At 43.0% G+C, this 23021-nt stretch overlaps 1 protein-coding gene across 1 annotated transcript in view; it reads left to right on the top strand.

Annotated features, from left to right (window-relative positions):
- The window catches only part of BAZ2B (bromodomain adjacent to zinc finger domain 2B), a 334995-nt gene that overhangs the window by 24012 nt on the left and 287962 nt on the right, over positions 1 to 23021 (top strand). The window contains exon 2 of the mRNA XM_044978298.1: positions 5686 to 5897. The gene's annotated coding sequence lies outside the window, so the exon portion shown is untranslated. The remainder of the gene's footprint in view (positions 1 to 5685; positions 5898 to 23021) is intronic.

Raw genomic sequence — 23021 nt, 5'->3', positions numbered from 1 at the left:
TAGTTATGTCAACAAAACCCACAGTGTAGCCACAGCTATGTTGACAGCTAACTTTGTTTGGGGAGGTTTCAGGTCTAAATCAGATCTTGTAATACATCTGGCTATACAAAAGTCCCCTAAATAAAACCTTTTGGGATGTTAATATCCGCTGAGATCCCCTGGAGGCCTTAGGTTAATATTATAATGGACTTCATTGTCAAATTACCACAGTCTGAGGGATGCCATACCATACTAATGATAGTAGATCAACTGACAAAGATGGCGCACTTCATTCCTTATGCACTTCTTCCCATCACCAAGAATATCATTTGTCCCCCTCGTTGCATACATTTGTCACCTCCACAGCCTCCCAGACCACATCAAGGGTACCTCAGATTGGGGGTCCCAGTTCATATCTCAGTTTTGGCAGGAGGTGTTTTGCCTACTAGTGAGTCTCCATGCATCAACTGCCTACCATCCACAAACCAATTACCAATCAAAAAGAGTAAACCATGTATTAGAACAATACCTGTGATGCTTCACAAACTGCCACCAAAATGACTGAGCCTCACTGATGCCATACACGGAATCCGCATACAACACAGACTGTGCCTTGTCCAAGGTGAGACTGTTTTTTGAAAATTACATCTTTCACTCCTGTTTTCACCCTGCACTTCTCATAGTACCCCACTTCCTGCAGCCTCAGATCCGGAAGGAAGAGTTTCAACAAAGAAGGAGTTGAAACAAAACCTAGATGCAGCCACAACCGCATACAAACATCATGCTGATTGCCACTGGTAGAGAGGCCGTATGTTTGGTCAATAGCCATAATTTTGTCCTACTGCAAACACCTCAAGACAGGCAGACCCATAAGTAAACTGGACCACCAGTACCTAGCACCCTAACAGAATCTCAGGCAAAGTAACCCAGTAACCTTCAAACTTCAACTTCCCTACACCTTAAGGTGCACCCTGTATTCCATGATTCCATGTCTCTCTTCTTAAACCCTTCTCTGAATGAAAATAATCTCCTGTTCCACCAGTACAAGGCCAAGATCTTGTCCACAAGACCCTAAACTGCAATGTACGAAGAGGAAAGATATGATACCTCCTTGACTGGGAAGGGTATGGGCTGGAGGACTGGTCCTGGGAACCAGCCCATTATGTACATGCTCCTGAAAAGGTCAGAACATTCCACAGAGCCCATCCAGATAAGCCTGGTCCTTCAGTACCCCAAGGGAGAAGAGTGATGTCACGACCCTAGTATTGAACCTAGGCCTACCAGGTTCCTAGACAGCATTCTTAGCTGCTGTGCCATAAGCCACTGCCCCTGACCAATAGCCTTAGTGCTAAAGGCCTACAGACCCATAGCAGCCAGGCCCCAGCCCCCTTCATTGGCTGGAAAGACAGCATTCTCATTGGGTACCCTGACTATATAAGGAGCCCAACAGAGGGGAGGGCAAACTACAGCCTGTGGGCCAGATCTGGCCCATCAGGGATTTCAGTGCAGCCCGTGGGATTGCCAGCCCCGTGGCACAGCTCCCATGATGGACGCGGCAGGTAAACAAACAGCCCCGGCCCGCTAGGGTGCTTAACCTGGCGGGCTGTATGCCAAAGGTTGCCAATCCCTGATCTAATACATTGTAGTTTTGTTTAACTGGAGTATCTGCAGGCATGGAGCCCCTCAGCTCCCTGTGGCTGCAGTTCACCGTTCCCAGCCAGGGTGCTTATCCTGGCGGGCCGGTAGCCAAAGTTTTCCAACCCCTGAAATATATGGCTGGCTTATGAAAGGGTCATACAGTTTTTGCTATTTTTACCTATCCATTTTGGGGGGGGTCAGCTTATAAACAAACGGGCTAATGAATGAGTATGTACGGTAATTTAATTCCCATGAAGAAAATAAATTATTCTTTATTCTGGAATAACAGACAATTATGATGAGATTTATAGCTTTTCTCTTCTGTTATAATAAGTTATTTTCAAATGAAGGGCCAGTTGGGAATACTGATCTGACTAAATTTGTTCACATGCCTAAGTGTTTGAGTGATCAGTCCCATACCTGCTTTGTTCACTTTGTACCACCCAACCCATGTACAGAGAGCCTGACCCAAAACCCACTGAAGTAAATATGCTTCTTGCAAAAGCCATAGTTTTCTTTTGTTGATTAATTGTTTTCTCCTTTTTCTGAGAATTTATATGTCACTGGAATTTGCCTTAATGAGGCAAGGATCCTGTGGAAATAATAATACAGGTGTGGCCAAGCCAAGGCTTCCAAGCCTCATGTAGAGAGTGTGGCTCACAGAGGCACCCCCACCATTATCCAACTACTAGACTTGGTGAGGGGAGCTTGGGGCTTCTGCCCTGTGGCAGAGTGGTGGAGATAGCAGCTTCTGCCCTGGAGGGATGGGGGGCTCAGGGCTTCTGTAATAATATATATAACCATGTAATTAAAGACTGCATCATGAAACCTGTGCATGGGGAAGCAGTCAAGGTTGTGCATGCAACCTTAACTTTGGCATTTCCTGACTTTGAATACTTCACTTTGTAACCTTAACATTCTCTTAATCTAGTTATTTTCTAAAATGAATTCTTTATATATGGTGATGATTCAGCAGATGGCACTCTTTCCTCTGACTCACTACTGAACAAATGCCTGGCATTGTTTTAGAGGGCAGTGTTTTCTTTCAGATTAGACATAAAATCAAGATCATAAAATCAAGATCCTGACCACTTGTGATTAAAGATACCAGGTTGTTCCTTTTGAGAGAAAGGGTATTAATCCCAATGTATTGATCATATCCCATCAGGGTAGTTTCATCTTCCTTCTTAATTTCAGATGGAAAAAATATTCATAGAATCATAGAAATATTTGTTTATTTGGGTCATCCGTAGTCCAGTCCCCTGGGCTGAGGCAGGACCCAAATAAACCTAGACCATACCTGACAGGAGTTTATCTAACTTGTTCTTAAAAACCTTCAGTGAGGGTTCCACAACCTCCTTGTGAAGCCTATTCCAGTCCTTAACTACCCTTCTAGTTAGAGAGTTTTTCTTAATATCCCTAAATCTCCCTTGCTTCAGATTAAGCCCATTACTTCTTGTCCTACCTTCAGTGGACATGAAGGACAATTGAGCACCATCCTCTTAACATACTTGAAGATTGTTATCAGCCAGACTGTTAGATCCTTAATTTCCTGTCCTAAATGTTGCATTGCTATGTATTGTTAAGCAGTTATTGAGTTCCACTCCAAAGGTGGATACATTTCTGTGTTGGATGTTGGGATTCCTGGCTCCAGTTTGTGAATCAGCCTGTTAATTTTATAAAATGCTTTGGGATCCTTCAGGATGAAAAGTACTAGATAAATGAAAAATATTTTTTGTTATATTAGAGATCCTTAATCAGGATGCTCATGCTAAAATACAGACTGTCAACTCTATCTAGTGGGAAGATTTGAAACTCAAGACCACTAGGTGGGGTTGTAAACAATATAGTATCTGTTGTCATTCTTAATGCTTTGCTGAAACTATATACTGCCAAAAATGTAATTCTCAGAAAAGAGAAAACAATAGTACATCACTAAAACAGAAATACGGCTTTCATCAGAAATATGTTTACTTTCAAATACTGATGTTTTTATAGAGATGGGAAAATTTAAGTTAACAGTTAAAAATAAAGAATTCCGTGCTCAATGAGCCTATTGTGAAACCACACAATACCATTTAGATTTTTTTCTTTTTGTCCCTCAATATCCATTTTCCTCATTGTTATGGCATTTCCTCTTTGCTGTAGTAATTTATTAGCAACAATTCACACAGTAACACAGAATAGCAAAATCAGAAACCTAATCTGGCAGTTAAAATTCATTTTGATTTACTCCTCCTGTTTTTGTTTTGTTTTTTTAGTTCCCACTATCAGAAAAGCAGTCAACTGAGTGATCCTTTGCTTTGCATACCCAGATAGCTAACCAATTTTATATCTGTTTTTTATGCCATATTTACAGTATTTCACACAGTACAAAGATCTGGCAAGACCATAGCAAAACAAAGTGCACCAAGCCAATTTTAATACTCTGGAGCTGCTTTTTAATACCTTCTTAAGAAATTGCTTTGTTGCAAAACATTATACTGCTGTGTTGTGTAATTTATGTATTCTTTTTTAATGTAATGTGAGAAGGACAAGGTCACTTTTTACATCACTGGAATGATTGAGTGTATATTCTGGGGTTAAGATACTCTCTCTTAGTTCTTGAGAGTGTCCTGGCTTGTATCTTTTAATAAATCTAGATTTTTTTTTCTTTGCTTGTCTTGCAAATTAAACTTCTATCAATATAGCTGCTGGCAAATACACCAGTTTAATTGTTTATGTGTCATTATCAATGTTGAAGATTCTCTTTAGAGTGCAGTACAGACTTTCTATCCAGTAACAATCATAATAGTTGAATTTATTTTGTTTTTGCCTTCTGGGTCTCGATAAATTAAGCATTGGCTGGCTTCGAAATCCGTCACAGGTTTTTCCATTGTCCACTGCTTTATCCTCAAGATCATCAGTCTTTCTTGACTCAGGCTATAATAAAAGGGTTTAGCATACTGCTGAACAAGTAATATTTGGCTGGATTTTGAATAATATGTTACCTAGTGAGAAAAATATTTTGTGTTTGAGGATGACTGGATTGAATTGTGGATTATTGCTTATCTGTAAAATTTAGGACCATGGATCAAATCTAGCTCAGAAGAAGCAATATAATAGTTTAAGACAACAGAAACTTATATCTTAATTAAGTATATAACATATTTCAGTGTATTTCCATTTAATGTAAGAACTAATAAAATTCATATGCTAAAATAGGTTCATGTTATTATATTAGCATGTTTTCCATTTCAATTTAAAATGCATGTTGATCAGAAGGTGTGGTATAGGTTCTTTTCATTATTGTCAGTATTAAAGTATGAATGTGATGATCAATATTGTGTGTTTACTATTTTAGCTACATTCCCACACTAGGTATAATCATTTAATACATTTTATTTGGGACTGGAGTCATGGGTTCTTGGAATTATGTTAATAAACAAGTATGACTGTTTGGTATTTTCTTGGGAAGAAGATAAGATAGGGAAAAAGAAAGAACTCAATGATACTCACCTAGCACTATGTTCTGTAAGTGAACTAAATTCAGAGGTGACTATAAATGCATTGCTTCTTTTTTAAAATAAAAAAAATTAGCTGCATTTAGTAATAAAATAAACAGTTAAGTGCAAAGCTTATTTTTATCATGAACAATCTTAAGTAACCAAACATCAAATATAAGTTAACTTTGCCTTGGGCCTTATCCAGAAATAGTTACTTTAAAAAAAGTCAAAGAGAATAAATTTTTATTGTCATTGTAGTCATTTGGGGACAGATTTTTGAAGGTATTTAGGTGCCTAAAGATACAGATAGGCACCTAATGGAATTGGCTGAAGTGCATCAAACTCCTATTGATTTCCGTGGGAGTTAGGCACTAGGTGCTTTTAAATACCTTGACAAATCTGGGACTAAATCCCACTGATTTTTCTAAGAGACTTAGGAATCTAAGTGCCTAAGTCCCTTTTGAAAATGGACTTAGGTGCTTTTGAAAATTTTATCTGAAGTCTTAAATTAAGCACGCTCTTTAATTTTGCTTGTACTGTATCAAGAGTTTCAGAATAATTGAGAACACTGTTTGTTACCTAGGTCCAAAGACTAGAATGTGGGACTGCAAAAAGCTATTGTACTGTAGTGTCCTTCCACCAAAGAGATGGCTACCTCTTGGGCTGAGACACTAGTGAGAGAGATCTGCAAATCTGCAGCTTGGTCCTCAGTGCTCACCTTCATCTGTCATTACATACTAAGACTGGGAACACCAGCTGATAACAGCTTTTGGAAGGAGAAGCCTGCAAAGTGAGGTAAGCCCATTGCCCATAAGCTAATGCTTATGATGTTCACTGTCAGGATTTTCTTTGATTGATGGGGGAAGAGGTCACGTCTGAAAAAAGGAAGTTAGATACCAGCACAGACTATCACAGTTAGTGATAGTCTGCTTCCTACTCCATCCTAATTCTAGTCCACCTCCTTTCTAGAGGTTGGAGTTTTTTATTCTGTTGTGTTCCTTTTTTCTCCAGTGTTGTGTATGTTATTGATTGGTCTGCAGGTTCTCAGAGTATGAAGTGGGAGAGCTTTATACCAAACTATTTTAACATTAGTCTTGACTGACCATTCATTTTTGCTCCTTGTTTTTTGGTAGTTGAACATGAACAGCTGTCTTTTATGACTTCCTTTGCACACTGGGTAAGAGGTAGATTATAAAACAGAATTTTCCCATCAGAGCCAGTAAATCCAGGACTCATTAGTAAAACTGATTGTTATCATAAAACAAAAGTAAAGTCATGGTTTTGTTACAGCAAACAAAGGTCATCTCTCACAGCCCAGGTGAGCATCCTAACCACTGGGCTATCGACTATTCTGGGGAGGGCAAGCTGTCTCATTTTGACCAGAAATTCCATCCTGGGCCTGAGAAACCTTCCTAGTAAAAATATCACTGAAACAGATACATTTCCACAAACCATTTCCATTTTGACAAATATCCCCAATGAGCTCAAGTATGAAGCCCCACGGCAAGCGAATGGGTAAGACCATGAGTTGTGCTGCCAAAGGCTCACTCTTCCCTGCTGTGTGCTGTGACTCTGTAGCAAGGAATCACAAAGTGTGCAGAACAGAGCTGGGCAACATTAACTTTCCCACAACTTCACCTGCAGCCTGTGAGAGCACACTACCTCCCTGGCTCCTTCTCCCAATCCCTGGTCCCACCACTTCTTCTGTAAAGCCAAGTAGCCATGCAGATATGAAGAACGGAAAGCTGGAAAAGCAGAGGTGAAGACTAAAGAATATGAAGAATAAAAAGCTGGAAAAGCAGAGGTGAGGGGAGTATCCTAGTTAGTCTCTTCCCTTTTCATGGGGTCCCATCATGGCTTTTTCTGCAGACATATTCCCTCTTCAATACACACACCACGGTTAATGGAAGAGAGCATATAGTGCATAGTCAGCATGAGTTAGTACACAATTTCCAGACTTGGTTATTTCTTAATCTACAGGTCAAAGGCACTTCTCTTAATTGGGAACTAATTTCATGGCAAACTGAAGTGTTGAAAGTTTTTAAATATGCTGTTTATTAATTGAATGTAAAAAATAATAGGATTTGAAGTTTCTGAACACAAATTTAAAACATAAAACCCACCTTTTTCCATACTGAGATATTTAAAAATATTTTTTGTTGACGTTTACTAAATTTATGAAACAAAACAAAAATAACCTTGGGATTGAGAAGCATGAGAAATATCATCCACTCAAAAATGCCAACAAGCTAAAAGCAGAGAAGTATTTCTCCAGCCATAAATCCCAAATTGCTGCTACAACACTATAATTTCAGGAATGGCAGTACACATCAGTTTACAGGGGGATATTTTAAGTGATACTTTATATGCTTACAATGTTCTTAAAAGGCAGCTAGAGGTCAAGTTAGCTATTGTTAAACGTATTGAGTCCAACATAGAAATCATTTTGCATATTAGACTTAAAATTCTTCAGAAACTTTAATGTGCTATGGAAGCACATAGACTTGCATATGTTCTTCTTGCTTCCGGCTCCCACCCTGACATGCTAGATTTTCACAGAGATGGCAAAGGGCACATCTCTGACACAAAGGCTATCTTCCCCTCACCAAATGTCAAGTCCCTGATCCATAGCCTGGGGGTCTTAGAGCTGTTCAAAACAAAGAAGAATGTTTTAATATGGGTAAAATAATGTATTATTGCCTAGCCCTGTTCTCAGAAAGGGCTGGACTGTTTTTTCCAAGAAAATTTTGTCTGACACCCAGCATGGAAAATTTCAGTCAGACTATTAAAGTTTGGCAAAGTTTTATAAGCAACTGAAAACAGGATCTTATAACATGAAGTGTCAGACAACTTTAATAATTGGCAGCACTACCACCTCCACCTATAATAATACCTAGCTCTTATATATCCCTTGTCATCGATGGGTCTCAAAGCACTTTACAAAGGAGCTTAGTATCATTATCCCCATTTTACAGATGGAAAAATTAAGGCATAGTTAGAGAAGTAATGTGGCAAGGTTACCAAGCAAACCAGTGACAAAGCCAGGAATGGAACCCATGTCTCTTGAGTCCCAATCCTAATATAGGCAGTGTATAGCCTAGTTCAGTGGCTCCCAAACTTGTTCTTCCGTTTGTGCAGGGAAAGCCCCTGGCGGGCCGGGCCGGTTTGTTTACCTGCTGCGTCCGCACGTTTGGCCGATCGAGGCTCCCAGTGGCTGCGGTTCACTGCTCCAGGCCAATGGGAGCTGCTGGAAGTGGCACGGGCCGAGTGACGTACTGGCTGCTGCTTCCAGCAGCTCCCATTGGCCTGGAGCAGCGAACCACGGCCACTGGGAGCCACGATCGGCCGAACTGTGGACGCGGCAGGTACGCAAACCGGCCCGGCCCGCCAGGAGCTTTCCCTGCACAAGCGGCGGAACAAGTTTGGGAACCACTGGCCTAGTTGATAAAGTCTTGGATTATCTAATTCATTTATCATATAATAAATGTAAAGTTGTGGCCTCAGCCCTGATCAGTTCACATATGGTTGATATTTTATTAATCAATAGCCTTGATATATTCTCTATCATGAAGCTAAGACCAGGATCTACAGTTGCCAACTTTCTAAATGCACAAAACCAAGCCTCCCCACTTCCTCAAGCCCCACCCCTTCCCCAAGGCCCCTCCCCCCACTTACTACATTCCCCTTCCCTCAGTGGCTTGCTCTCCCCTACCCTCACTCTCTTTCACTGGGCTGGGGAAGGAGGTTGGGGTGTGAAAGGGGATAAGGGCTCTAACTGGGGTGTGGGCTCCAGGGTGGGGCCAGAAATGAGGGATTCAGGATGCAGGAGGGGGGTCTGGGCTGGGGTAGGGAGTTGGGATGCAGGAGTGGGTGAGGGCTCCGGCTGCAGATGCGGGCTCTGGGGTGGGGCTGGGGATGATGGGTTTGGGGTGCAGGAGGTGGCTCCAGGCTGGGGGATGAAGCCTAGGGATTCAGAGTGCGAGAGGAGGCTGCGGGTTGAGGCAGGGGGTTGGAGTGCAGGAGGTGTTACGGGCTCTGGGCTGGGGGTGCAGGCTCTGGGGTGGGGCTGGGGATGAGGGGTTTGGGATGCAGGAGGGGACCTAGGTTTGGGAGGGGCTCAAGGCTGGGGTTGGGGGTTGGGGCGTGAGGTTACCTCGGGCAGCTCTGGGTCAGCGGTGCAGCAGGGCTAAGGCAAACTCCTTACCTGTCCTGGCACTGCACTGCTCCCCAGAAGCAGCCAGCAGGTCTGGCTCCTAGGCAGGGAGGCCAGGAGGCTCCGCAAACTGCTCTCACCCGCAGGCACTGCCCTCGAGCTCCTATTGGCTGTGGTTCCTGGCGAATGGGAGTGCGGAGCTGGTGCTCTGGGTGGGAAAAGCGTGTGGCGCTCTGTGGCCGCCCCCCACTTAGGAGCCGGACCTGCTGCCTGCTTCCAGGGCGCAGCGCGGTGCCAGGTCAGGTAGGGACTAGCCTGCCTTAGCCCCACAGCACCGCCAACCGGACTTTTAACGGTCAGGTTGGTGGTGCTGACTGGAGCCACCAGGATCCCTTTTTGACTGGGCATTCCGGTCGAAAACCAGACACCTGGCAACCAACTTAGTGAGAGAGGTGAAATCAATGGAATAGAAATGAAACACCTCAATTCCAGTTAGCAAACAGAATCTCTTCTTGCCTTGTCCCCTGATGCTTGCCATCGCAGGGATTGAGGAACCCAGACACATCTGGCCTGGCACACAGCATTATTATCCCACCCTCTCAGCCACCCTAAGTTGGCGCATCTGAGCCACTCCAATAATGACCTTTGGGGCAGACCGCAAGGCTTCATAATGGAGTGAGTTTTTGATAGTTGTACTTTTTTATGTCAAGGGCACTTGGAGCAGATGGTTAAGTGCTTTTTTTATTATGTATAAATCCAAAATATAGATAGCTAGGGGAATGTAGATGTCGGGATTCCCTGTGTGGCATAGAGCCAGCTCAGCTGTTTCTACACTAACTGTTCTACACCATAATAGAGGCTCAACTTAAGTGTATACCCCAATTTAAAAAACATAGTAAGAGAACCAAAAAAGAGCCACTGTGGTTAAACAACAAAGTAAAAGAAGAAATGAGAGGCAAAAAGACATCCTTTAAAAAGTGGAAGATAAATCCTAAAGAGCATGAACTCTGGCAAATGAAGTGTAAAAATATAATTAGAAGAACAGGTAGCCAAAGACTCCAAAAGTAATAGCAAAATTTTTTTTAAATACATCAGAAGCAGAAAGCCTCCTAAACAACCAGTGGGGCCACTGGACGATCGAGATGCTAAAGGAACACTCAAAGACAATAAGGTCATTGCGGAGAAACTAAATTAATTCTTTGCATTGGTCTTCACTGTTGAGGATGTGAGGGAGATTCCCAAACCCGAGCCATTCTTTTTGGGTGACAGATCTGAGGAACTGTCCCAAATTGAGGTGTCATTAGAGGAGGTTTTGGTCTCCGGGACCTGATGGTATTCACCCAAGTGTTCTGAAGGAACTCATATGTGAAATTGCAGGACTACTAACTGTCATCTGTAACCTATCATTTAAATCAGTTTCTGTACCAAATGACTGAAGGATAGCTAATATGAGGCCAATTTTTAAAAAAGGCTCCAGAGTTGACCCTGTCAACTACAGGCCAGAAAGCCTCACTTCAGTACTGGGCAAATTGATTGAAACTATCGTAAAGAACAAAATTGTCAGACACATAGAAGACCATAATTTGTTGGGAAATAGTCAACATGGTTTTTGTAAAGGGAAATCATGCCTCACCAATCTACTAGAATTCTTTGAGGGGGTCAACAAGTATGCAGACAAAGGAGACCCAGTGGATATAGTGTATTTAGATTTTCAGAAAGCCTTTAACAAGGTCCCTCATCAAAGGCTCTTAAGCAAAATAAGCAGTCATGGGATAAGAGGGAAGGTTCTCTTATGGATTGGAAACTGGTTAAAAGATAGGAAACAAAGGGTAGGAATAAATGGTAGATAAATGCAAAGTAATGCACATTGGAAAACATAATCCTAACTATACATATACAATGATGGGGTCTAAATTAGCTGTTACCACTCAAGGAAGAGATCTTGGAGTCATTGTGGATAGTTCTCTGAAATCATCCACTCAATGTGCAGCGTCAGTCAAAAAAAGCAAACAGAATGTTGGGAATCATCAAAAAACGGACAGATAATAAGACAGAAAATATCATATTGCCTCTATATAAATCCATGGTATGCCCACACCTTGAATACTGCGTGCAGATATGGTCACCGCACCTCAAAAAAGATATATTGGAATTGGAAAAGGTTCAGAAAAGGGCAATAAAATTATTAGGGTTATAGAACAGCTTCTGTATGAGGAGAGATTAATAAGACTGGGACTTTTCAGCTTTGAAAAGAGGCGCCTACGGGGGGATATGATAGAGATCTATAAAATCATGAGTGGTATAGAGAAAGTAAATAAGGAAGTGTTATTTACTCCTTCCCATAATACAAGAACAAGGGGGCACCAAATAAAATTAATAGGTTGCAGGTTTAAAACAAACACAAGAAAGTATTTTTTCATGCAACGCACTGTCAGCTTCTGGAACTCCTTGCCAGAGGGTGTTGTGAAAGCCAATACTATAATGGGGTTCAAAAGGGAGCTAGATAGATTCATGGAAGATAGGTCCATCAATGGCTATTAGCCAGGATGGTCAGGAATGGTGTCCCTACCCTCTGTTTGCCAGAAGCTGGGATTGGGTGACAGGGCATGGATCACTTGATGATAACCTGTTTGTTCATTCCCTTTGGGGCATCTGCCACTGGGCACTGTCAGAGGACAGGATACTGGGCTTGATGGACCTTTGGTCTGACCGAGTATGGCCGTTCTTATGTTATAAGACAGAGGCCCTATGGGAGGCTCCATTTCCCACCACCAAGAAACAAGTGCAGGCTTTCCTGAGTCTAGCCAGCTATTACTGAGGTTCATGCCCTGCTTCGCAACACTTGTTTCACCACTGGCAGACTTTACAAAGGTCAATACACTCGAGCAGTCCAGGGGATAACTGAATGTAACAGCCTATGCTAGAGTGTCTGGATTTCTCACTACTGTTTTATACTTCAGCTGTGGAAGCATCAGTTTGTATTTGATGCAGTGCTGTCACAAAAATTTCAGGGTGTGGAACATCCAATACCATACCTAAGCTGGAAACCGCAGCCACAGGAAACCAGATACACCACCATTGAGAGAGGCCACCATCAAATGGGCTGTTGGGTGTACTATGCTGCTGTCTTTTAGGGGCTCCCTTTGACCTACTAACAGACCATGCACCACTTAAATAGTTGTAGGACACTCACTCTTGCATTACTCAGTGATATCTGCCATTGCAACTCTATGCTTTTCGTGTACAATACCAGCCAGGTTCACAGGACTAGAAAGTGGACTTCTTTTTGAGACGGTTATGTTATTATGGACGGGGGAAATCAGGTCCCGGGGCCCATGTTGCATGGGGAAGTGTGTGATGGGGTTTATCAGGCCCTCTTTGCTCCCTGCTGGAGGCATCAGCAGCTGACATTCCCCACACAAGGAAAATCAGTCAGACTGGGCAACGAACAAGAAAATCCTTCAGGGGCCTAGGCGGGCTAGGAGGAAATACTGATCAAGCAAGAACCAGTGGGCCAGTTAAGAAGGCTTGCCTGCTTTTGCTCAGAGATAGAGGTGGATGAGACTGGGACAGAAAAGGAGCTCCTCACGGCTAACCCAATACCGAGGCCCAGATCAAGGCCTTGCCCTAAACACTGCAACTAAATGCTTGCATTTTATAGGTTGAGGTTTTTGTGTGTGTGTGTCTTTGTTTAATGGAGCAGACAGCTGAATCCTAAGTTGCTATTTTGTTACTTGGTTGTTTAGAGACTGATAAGCTTAGGGCACAGGCTACCCTGCCCCAAGCAGGTGGCCTTGCAGACTAAGGTGGGACTGCCTGTAGTACCATGTTTGGCCCTGAAGGGGCACTACAGAGCAGCCTCACCACCCACAAAACCCCAATCCTGCAAACAGTTAATTTTAAGCCCAAAAGAAGTTCCACTGAAGTTACTGACAGACATGCCAAACCCAAGAAAAAATGCAGAAATTGGGCTTCTTTAGTTTTTAGCTTGTTGTTTCTTTTTTTTTTATTGGCTCCTGGCAAGCAGGGGCAAGGGAGGGCAAGCAGGGGAAAGGCAGGGAGAAGAGTGCAGGGAGAAGGTGCACAGTGGGCCCACCACAGTCCCAGACTGCACGCCAAGGGGATCTAGTCACATAGAGTGTTGAGGTTCTTAGAGATTGGCTTGTTTTGGCCTTGTTTTGAAATGGGATTAGCTTGATTTTTGCCTTATTGTGAAAGTCAGAGTGCTTATTTACCACGTGAAAGTTGGTAACTGTGATTACTGGGACTACTCACATGCTTTTTAAGCACACATTTAAGTGCTTTGCTGTATTGGAGCCATAAAGCACAATCAAATTACTGTAATCGTATTGATTCTATACGTTTGATGGGTTTTCATTGTAAATAAAATCAATATTATCACTTATATTATAGAAGGTAGGAAATGTACAAACTTATAACAAGATATTGCCCCTACCCCAAGAAGCTCAACATTAAATCACCCTCTCATTCCTAAAAAGGACATGGCGAACTAAGTTTTGTTATGCCAAGCTCTGTGGACCACTGTGTCCACTATCTATCAGAAATTTAGGCCACATTTACATGACAAAGATCTACTTTGTTTGAACACCATGAGAACAATAGCCATAGCAAAATTGTGTTGCAACATTATTTAGGCCATGTCTACACTAGCACTTAAGTCAGCAAAACTTTTGTCACTCAGGGGTATGAAAAAACACCCCCCTCACTGACATAAGTTTTGCCAGCATAAGTACTGGTGTGCACAGCACTATGCTGGTGGGAGACGCTCGCCTACCAACAAAGCTACTGCTGCTTGTTGAGCTGGTTTTATTATGTCAACAGGAGAGTTCTCTCCCATCAGCATAACACAGCTACACAAGTGACCTTATAGCAGCACAGCTGTATATCCGGTACACCTATGCTGTTATAAGCTTGTAAGTGTAGACCTGGCCTTGTCTTGTTTATGTGGATGGAAGCAAACTATGCTATAACAGTGTGGAGGGACCATACTCTAGCCCTGGTCTTTACCAGGCCATGACTCCTCTTCTTTCCCCCACCTGTTGGGGGGTATCTGACCAATATTCTTTTTATTAATGAAGTCTCCATGTTTTCTTGCATTTGTCCCATACACAGAATTTGTCGGATGGATTGTAAGGTTCCAGCTATTGCCACAGCCGAATGGCCCCCTAGCGTGCTAGTTAGATGGGTGTAGGTTGTGGTGTTACTATAACTTACGCCAAGTCTATTACTGTACTGTGTTGTTGCAAAGGTAACAAAGCCACCCTTGGATCCTGTATCAAGTGCAGCTTGGCCAAACTAGAGAATCAGGGTCAATAAGCATATTAAAGTTATTGGGAAAATACTGATGTATTTATTGTTGTGCTGAGCACTATTATTTGAATTGATAGAACTATTTAAAGAGTAATGCATAGTAATGTATTTTCATGCTCAACTATTAACTTTTAAATATTAAATGTGACCTTCATCCTTCCTCACCCTATCGTTTCCCTGTTTGTTATTCCCACTCCTCATATTATGTCTAAATATTAGGCCTCAGTCTTGCATTGAGAACCACTATACCTGTGTGGTTCTCAATGCAGCATCAGGGTTCTAGGGACCTTAGGCCTGATTCTGAGCACTGGTATTATTCAGAAATAACTACACCTCTACCCTGATATAACGCCACCTGATAGAACACGAATTCAGATATAACGCGGTAAAGCAGCGCTCTGGGGGGGAAGGGGCGGGGCTGCGTACTCTGGAGGATCAAATCAAGTTCAATATAACGCAGTTTCACCTATAATGCATTAAGATTTTTTGGCTCCCGAGGACAGCGTTATATCGAGGTAGAGGTGTAATTTAAAGTAAATGGAGTTACAAAAGTAAAACTGGTTTAAATTAAAGGTGAATTAGGCCACTTATCATTCTATTTTGCTTGTAAAGCACCCTGCTCACTTTTGGGTTCTGTTAAATAATAATAATAGGTAAGCAGCTAAGTCACTGACAAATTTTTTCACTACCTGGCAGCTCTCGCAGAACTAGTAAACTGGGGAGGGGGGAAACAAAAACAAAAAAACCTCAATAGCATTTTCAATTTGTAGATGAAATGTGTCCTAATCTAACGTATGCAACAGTTGTTGAGAAGAAATAAGAACAGGGGAAGTATTAACCCATAAATCCAAGTAATTTTTCATTTCTATATTCCCAAAAATGGCTAGACACGTTTTGCTACTTAGACATGTTACATTTTCACTGCTCTGTAAAATGCCTTATTAAATGGCATGGCTGACTTGCTTTAGACTTTCCAAAAGAATTCTCTTCTGGCCTGAGACTAAGATATTTGTAAACAAAAGTAGTGGGTTTTGTTTGGTTTTTGTTGTTCTTTTATCATACAAGGCTTTTAATGGAAGCCTAGTTGCAAACTTAATGTGGCCCTTACTCTGTAGTAAATGCCCTCTACAACTGATATGTAGCCACTTCTGGGGTGGAGTGCAACAGCTGTTGTACAGCATATAATAAGCCTACACAACAATTTAGGACAGGAAGTGAAGAGAATACTTTATGAAATTAAATCTATAGGGTAAATAATAGTACTTAGCCAAATTGGAATTTGGCCAGGTCAGCAGGATTAACAACCCTACTCTTGCAGAAAGTTCAGCAGGCTCTTTGATGACCTCCAGTGGGCAGAAATCTTGGTTTCAACGCACAAAGAAAAATTACTGCAGGTATAGTGCAGTACACACTGAATGACATTAAAATGAAAACATTCTATTAGCATATACATATTAAAGATGCACCTGGGCTATTGTATTTTGTGTCAATGCACTCTGAATAGCTTTATTCATAAGTATACTGTAGAGCTGGCTACCTTTAAAGCTATGGAGAAACAAAATATATACTTTTAGCAAATCTTCTAGTATATTAAAACAGTATGAAGTATTTTATTTTCTTCTTAAATACTCCCAGTTAAGGTATGCTGGAGATAGACTGTCTCTACAGACACATTTTTATGAGAGTGCTTCTAAAACTGCACCTTTAATTTTCTGCATCTAAGTTATTTGAAACCAACTTATTTTAATGAAAGGTTTTGGTGTCTACAAAACTTTTGAATTTGTATCATAAACTATTTCTGGATGGAGTTCATGTAGTTAAACTTCTAGCTATTATGTTTGTGTGTGCAAGCAGAATTTGTGTTCACAAGATCAAGTTTTTTCATGTCCAAAAATGTAGGTTATGAAACTTGTGCATTTTGAAAACTTGCCCCTCTCTTTATATTATAGATTATTCTTTAGGGTAAAACAGTGGCTCTCAACCTTCCCAGACTACTGTACCCCTTTCAGGTATCTCATTTGTCTTGCATACCCCAAAGTTTCACTTCACTTAAAAACTACTTGCTTAAAATATCAGACGTAAAAATACAAAAGTATCACAGCAAACTATTACTGAAAGATTGCTTACTTTCTCATTTTTACCACATAATTATAAAATAAATCAATTGGAACATAAATAACATAAATGAAACATAAACTTACATTTCAGCATATAATATATAGAGCAGTATAAACAAGTCATTGTCTGCATGAAATTTTAGTTTGCTCTGACTTCGCTAATGCTTTTTACATAGCCTGTTGTAAAACTAGGCAAATATCTAGATGAGTTGATGTATCTCCCTAAGACAGGGATGGCCAACCTGAGCCTGAGAAGGAGCCAGAATTAACCAATGTACATTGCCAAAGAGCCACAGTAATACATCCGCAGCCCCCACATCAGCTCCCCCGCTTCCAGTGCCTCCAGCCCACTGGCAGCCCTGCTGATCCACGCCTACCCCTCCCTCCATGCACCTCCCAATCAGCTGTTTTGTGGCATGCAGGAAGCTCTGGGGAGAGGAAGGGGGAGGAGCAAGGGCATGGCAGGCTCAGGGGAGGGGGTGGGAAGCGGTGGAGGGGGGGCAGAACCAGGGATTGAGCAGTGAGCACCTCCCAGCACACTGGAAAGTTGGCACCTGTAGCTCCAGCCCCGGAGTCGGTGTCTACACAAGGAGCTGCATATTAACTTCTGAAGAGCCACATGTGGCTCTAGAGCCACAGGTTGGCCACCTCTGCCTTAAGACATCTGCATATATCCCCAAGGGTACATGGACTCCTGGTTGAGAACTACTGGGGAAGAAAATATGCAACTTGGAGTAAGAAGGATGACTTCATCAGGGGAGAATTGTCTGACCCATGATTTTAAAAGAAAAAAACCCAACTTGATGTACAAATCAGGTATGACCAAATTAGCTCCTCACATAATTCAGCCAAAACTCGTATCAATTAACTCAGCCCCATCTCAGAAAGTCATACATCTTAATCTTTGCACCACAATGCCTTCGTCAATCCTCTGCAAACATCATAAACTACATTAAATGTGATAGCAACAACAACTAGGAATAAAACTGGGCAGTTAACTTAAGAAAAAGTAGCAGGCCCATGTGTGTCAAAGTGCTCAACCATTTGAGTACAATGTGCTTCCTTCTTAATCAGAAATACCATTACACTCAACGGAGACAGGAGGACATAGGTCTAACTTTCAGCATAATAGAATAAACCAATCAATGTACTGTGTTTTGTTCTAGCAGTCGAATTGCCATATCTAGAGAACAAGAGGACTGGAATCAAAATTAATTAAAATAATAATAATACTTAGAGCTGCACATATTTTTCAACCTTAACTGGTGGCAAGAAGGAACTGAGGGTGGGGGAAGCGTGCAGCGCCCCTTATACTGCACCATGGAGGCACCACTCCAGGAGTCGCTAGGGTGCTCCCCTACGGGTATTCCTAGGGGAAAAACTTCTGGCACCGGTGCACGTGGCAAGCATGCACACCTATTGTGGAATAGACATGAGCAATCACTCGAACTGAAATATACATATCAATAAAAAAACATTCACAGTACTGGCCTGTTCACATGCCTTTTCTCCCCACCCATGCAACAAAATCTATTTTAATTAACATCCTTGGTTGCAAGTTGTGTTTTAAACTGCATAAATTCATTACTATCCCCTATAGAGAGCTTTTGGCAAGGCTTTGTGACAAAACCTTGCCTAAAGCATTTTCTGGCATGGAATAACAACTAATTTGTGGTTCTGTGAAATCATAGGAATACTTGCAAGTGGGAAACATTATATCATGGTTGAACTTTTTTATGACTATAATAGGTATTGTCCTGAAATTGTGTGTGCCAATTCAAATTTTAGCTCCTAAAAAAAGTAAACTTTTAGATCACATTTTAATTAAAAGGGGAGAAGGGAACCCATTAGGATTTGTTTAATGTCTATGATGTCATTATTCGTTCAAATAATGAGAGGAAATTGTAATGAAAAGGAAAAAGGTCATGCATTGATTCCAAAGTCTAGATTTTTAATTCAATATTGAATCTGACATAGCAAATATAAGTTAAGAGGGGTATTTGGAGGATTCATTTTAACTTTTACATTATGACTATTTTTAGGCATTTTTTTATGATTCCTCCACTCTTTTTGTCTACTAAGGTTTGTATAATGCCCATTACTGTAGTATGCAAATGCTTTTTTAAATACAAAACATTGCAGTCTTAGACACAAAATAAAAGAAAGGAAAGGAAAGCACTAACTGTGGATAATTTCTGCACTTGGCACCTTGCTCTGATTTTATCAGATTTATAGGCCTTGGAGCAAACTCAGGCCCTATTTTGTTTCTAGTTGCAGAGGAGTGTACATAAACATTGGGGGAGGAGGGAAACAGCAGTACTATAAGCCTTGTGACCCTACTAAGATTATTCTTGAAAGGTAGACCATCAGGAAGTGTCTACATGTCCTCTTGCTAGAACAGCACCTCTCATATCAAGAAGCAGCATTTGTTCCGTGGCTGGCTACTTCTTTTCCTACATACACGTGAGCCCAAATTTGGCCTATTAAAAGCTAATATAAAAACTGCAAATGGAAGAATAGTTTGGTCTATGGAATCGCTTTATAAGATATATTCTTCAGGTACCCAGTGGGGTGGAGGAAGAGAGGGGAGAATTTAAGGGAAATCAGCTTTACAAGATGGAAGCCTTACTAACATAAACAAAACAAAATGCAGCACTGATGAGAAACTGAGTGAGAACAGCATATAAGACTTAGCTTGCAACTGGTATAACTTGTACAAATTACTTACTAGAGACAATAGCCTTACTACAGACCCGACATAGGCCAATTCTTTGCTATAACTATAGGAAGAGTGGACACTTTGGCCCTCCAGCCCAATCCCTTTAATTCAGACCAGCAAGCCTTTGAAAAAAATAAAGATATTGTAAGAAAGGATGGTGGGGGAATGTGAAACCAATAATTTTATTTAAATAAATGTTTGAGATGAGGGTTACACTTAAAACACTGTTACAGGAGACCTTCCCAATAGCTTAACAACTCAGGGCCTGCTCCTGCTCCAATTGACCAGATAGCCTGTTCCCATTGATTGATCAGGCCTCAGGTGCTTAAAGCTAGTTGGATCCAATTCTGATCTCAGATTAGGGGTGCCAGGTATCTGGTTTTCAACCGGAACGTCCAGTTGAAAAGGGAACTTGGCAGTGTCTGGTTGGCCGCAGTAACCAGCCTCTACCACTGGGAGGCGGGAAGAGCAGCAGCTGTGGCTGGAGCCACATGGAGGAGCTGCTCTCTGCTCAGCTGCTGACACCTGACAGAGAGCAGTGGCAGGTTTCCAGACCGGGCTCCAAGAAGTAGGTGCCGTGCCACCCCCCTTCTGCCCTGGCCACGCCCCCTTGCTCTGGGAACTGAACCCTGCCATGTCCCACTGCGCCCTGGCCCCCTCACTCCAGGGACCCACCCACCCCCATCCTGCTGTGCCCAGATTGGGCAGTCAAGCAGGCGCTGTATCAGCTCCTCTCAGCCTGCCTCTGCAGGCAGCAGGTGAGTCCTGGGGCTGGAGAGTGAGTGACACAGGGAGAGGGGAGAGGAGTGAGCAGGGCAGTCTCAGGGGCAGGTCCTCAGGGGAGCGGGGGTAGGGCAAGGGTATTCGGTTTTCAGAAATTAGAAAGTTGGCAACCCTATCTTAGAGACACTAGGTCAGTGGTCTCCAGCATTTTAAGCACAAGATCACTTATTGAATTTAAGTGCAATCCAAGATCTACCTCTGAGAAAATGTAGAAATGACAAGTAATCACACAAACCCGAACACCCTTGCCCTGCTCCTTCCCTGAGGCTATGCCTCTGCTCCGCCACTTCTCTGAGGCCCCGCCCTGCTCACTCTATCCCCTCTCCCTCCGTTGCTTGCTCTCCCCTGCCCTCACTCACTTTCATTGGGCTGGGACAGGAACTTGGGGTGCAGGGGGTGTGTGGGCTCTGGGCTGGGGCTGAGGGGTTCTGAGTGTGGGAGGGGTTCTGGGCTGAGCCTGAGGCAGGGGGTTGGGGTGCAGGAGGGGACTCATGGTGCAGGCTCTGAGAGGGAGTTTGGGTGCAGGAGGGGGCTCAGGGCTGGGGCAGAAGTTTGGGGTGCAGGAGAAGGTGTGGGGCGCTGGCTCTGGGAGGCAGCTCAGGGCTCAGGCAACATGTTGGGGTGCAGGGTGCGGGCTCTGGGAGGGGGCAGGGAGTTGGGGTGCAGGGTGTAGGAGGGGGCTCAGGGCTGCGGGTTGGGGTGTAGGAGGGGGTTCAGGGCTGCGGCAGGTGGTTGGGGTGTGGGAGGAGTTCGGGGTGTGGGCTCTGGCCAGGCGCCGCTTATCTCAGGCAGCTCCTGGGTGGTGGCACAGTGGAGCTAAGGCAGGCTCCCTGCCTGTCCTGGCTCCGCGCTGCTCCCAGAAGCAGCCGGCATGTCCAGCAGAGGCTTCTGGTGCGGGGGAGAGGCAGGTGGCTCTGGCACTGCCCTCACCTGCAGGCACTGCCCCTGCATCTCCCATTGGCCATGGTTCCCTGTTACCGGCCAATGGGAGCTGCAGGGGGGAGGGTGCCTGCAGCGAGGGCAGTGTGCAGAGACCTCCCTGCCCCTTCCCCCCCCAGGAGTTGCTGCGGACATGCCAGCCACTTCCGGGAGCGGTGCGGGGTCAGGGCAGGCAGGGAGCCTGCCTTAGCCCTGCTGCGCCGCTGGACTGTTAAGCAGCCAATCTCCCAGTTTGGCTGCAGGAGGGTTGGCAACTCTATCATGACTGATTGGTTGATTGTGGAGCCTCTGACAATGGATCTCAGGCTCAGTGACTGAGACTGAGATCGACTTTCAGAGGCTCCATGATTGATCAGTTGATCGTGATCTACCAGTTGGTGACCACTGCACTAGTGTAACTCAGAAGTAACTCCAATGTCAATGGAGTTATATTAGTGCATAGTGAATTTAAGTGAGACTAGAACCAGGCCCACTTGAGTGGGGAATTGCATAGATGTTACATCGTCTCACTGTGGACTCATAAGCGGAGATTCTTTTTAATATAAGTTCTCATTTACACCATTTTGTCTAAACCTCATGTATAGACATCAGAGACAGGAATGCATTTGGGTGACACACAGAAGTTGGCTAGAGTCTGCAGAGGTGACTTGAATTTCATCTTTAACATAAAGGTTTGAATGTGTTTGGAATGGATAAAAACACAGAGACGCACAGCAGTTGAAGCAGACTGATGGGAGAAAAAAGTTTGGATGGGGAACATGAACACAGTTTTGCTGGATTCCTGAAAGTGGTGCTACACATATAACTTATAAGATGGACTTTGCTTATATCATATGATTGGGCCTGTTAAAGATTGTACAGACTTATCAATAAGCGAGACTGAGGATACAGTTTCCTATATCCATATCAACTCATTTCTCTCTACTCTTGGAGAAAACCTAATTGCCCTACTACTAGCAGTGAACTTTTGTGATATCAGCACTGCAGTCACTAGCAGGAACTCTGCCCCTGCCGCTCACCATTCTAAAGGGGTTTTGGTGTGGGAAGTGATGGTTTATCTGGGAAAGCTGGGAGGCCAATGTAGATTGCAAGGTCTTTGGAGTGGGAATTGTCTTTTTGTTATTTGTCTGCACAGTGCCTATACAACAGAGTTCTGGTCCATGACTGGGGCTCCTAGGCACTACCACAATACACAAAATAAATAATAATGTATACACTACTGACCTGGGGGTTCAGTTTCTACTTTATGTATTTTTTTTTAGTAGGGCTGAAGACTTTCCATCGACCCCTTCTGACACACACAGATAGAAAGGGAGAGGATGGGTTCTCCCCATCATGGTACAAATGTGAAGATTCAGTAGAATATCTTCCATGGTAGAGAACAGAGAATACATTATATATGTCATTAAAAGATTACCTGTTGTTAGCAATGAATGTCAGCAGCAGGTGCAGCTGAACCAGTGCTGAACGATGTTCTAAAGTAAGGACAACAACAGGTATTTTTCCTACTATAGGCTCAAAGGACTTGATTCCCCATACACATATGCAAGTACACAGTAGGGAGGCAGCCAGGAAAACCCTAGATGTAGCTGAGAGTGGGGAAAAAAGATCAAGGAAAGTCACAGATGGGAGTGCAGAGGCCAACCATGCTGGCAACTGCAGTTCTGCTATCAAGAGATCTAGCTAGCAGCAGGGAGAGTTGCTAGCATGGAATTCCTGTGGTTACAGTTGCAGCGTATCAGTAAACCAGTCCTCAAGAGTTCACAGGACATTTCTTAAGGAAACATGTTTATTAAGGAAACATTGAATTTTCTGACCTCACTGAGTATAAACTTTCCAACTCACAGTGTACAAAAGGCTATGCTCCTAGTCTAAGA

Source organism: Mauremys mutica, chromosome 10, assembly GCF_020497125.1.
Source record: "Mauremys mutica isolate MM-2020 ecotype Southern chromosome 10, ASM2049712v1, whole genome shotgun sequence".
Classification (NCBI taxonomy): Eukaryota; Metazoa; Chordata; order Testudines; family Geoemydidae; genus Mauremys; species Mauremys mutica.
Note: the sequence above shows the minus strand (reverse complement) of the source record. Positions and strands in the feature narration are given on the sequence as shown.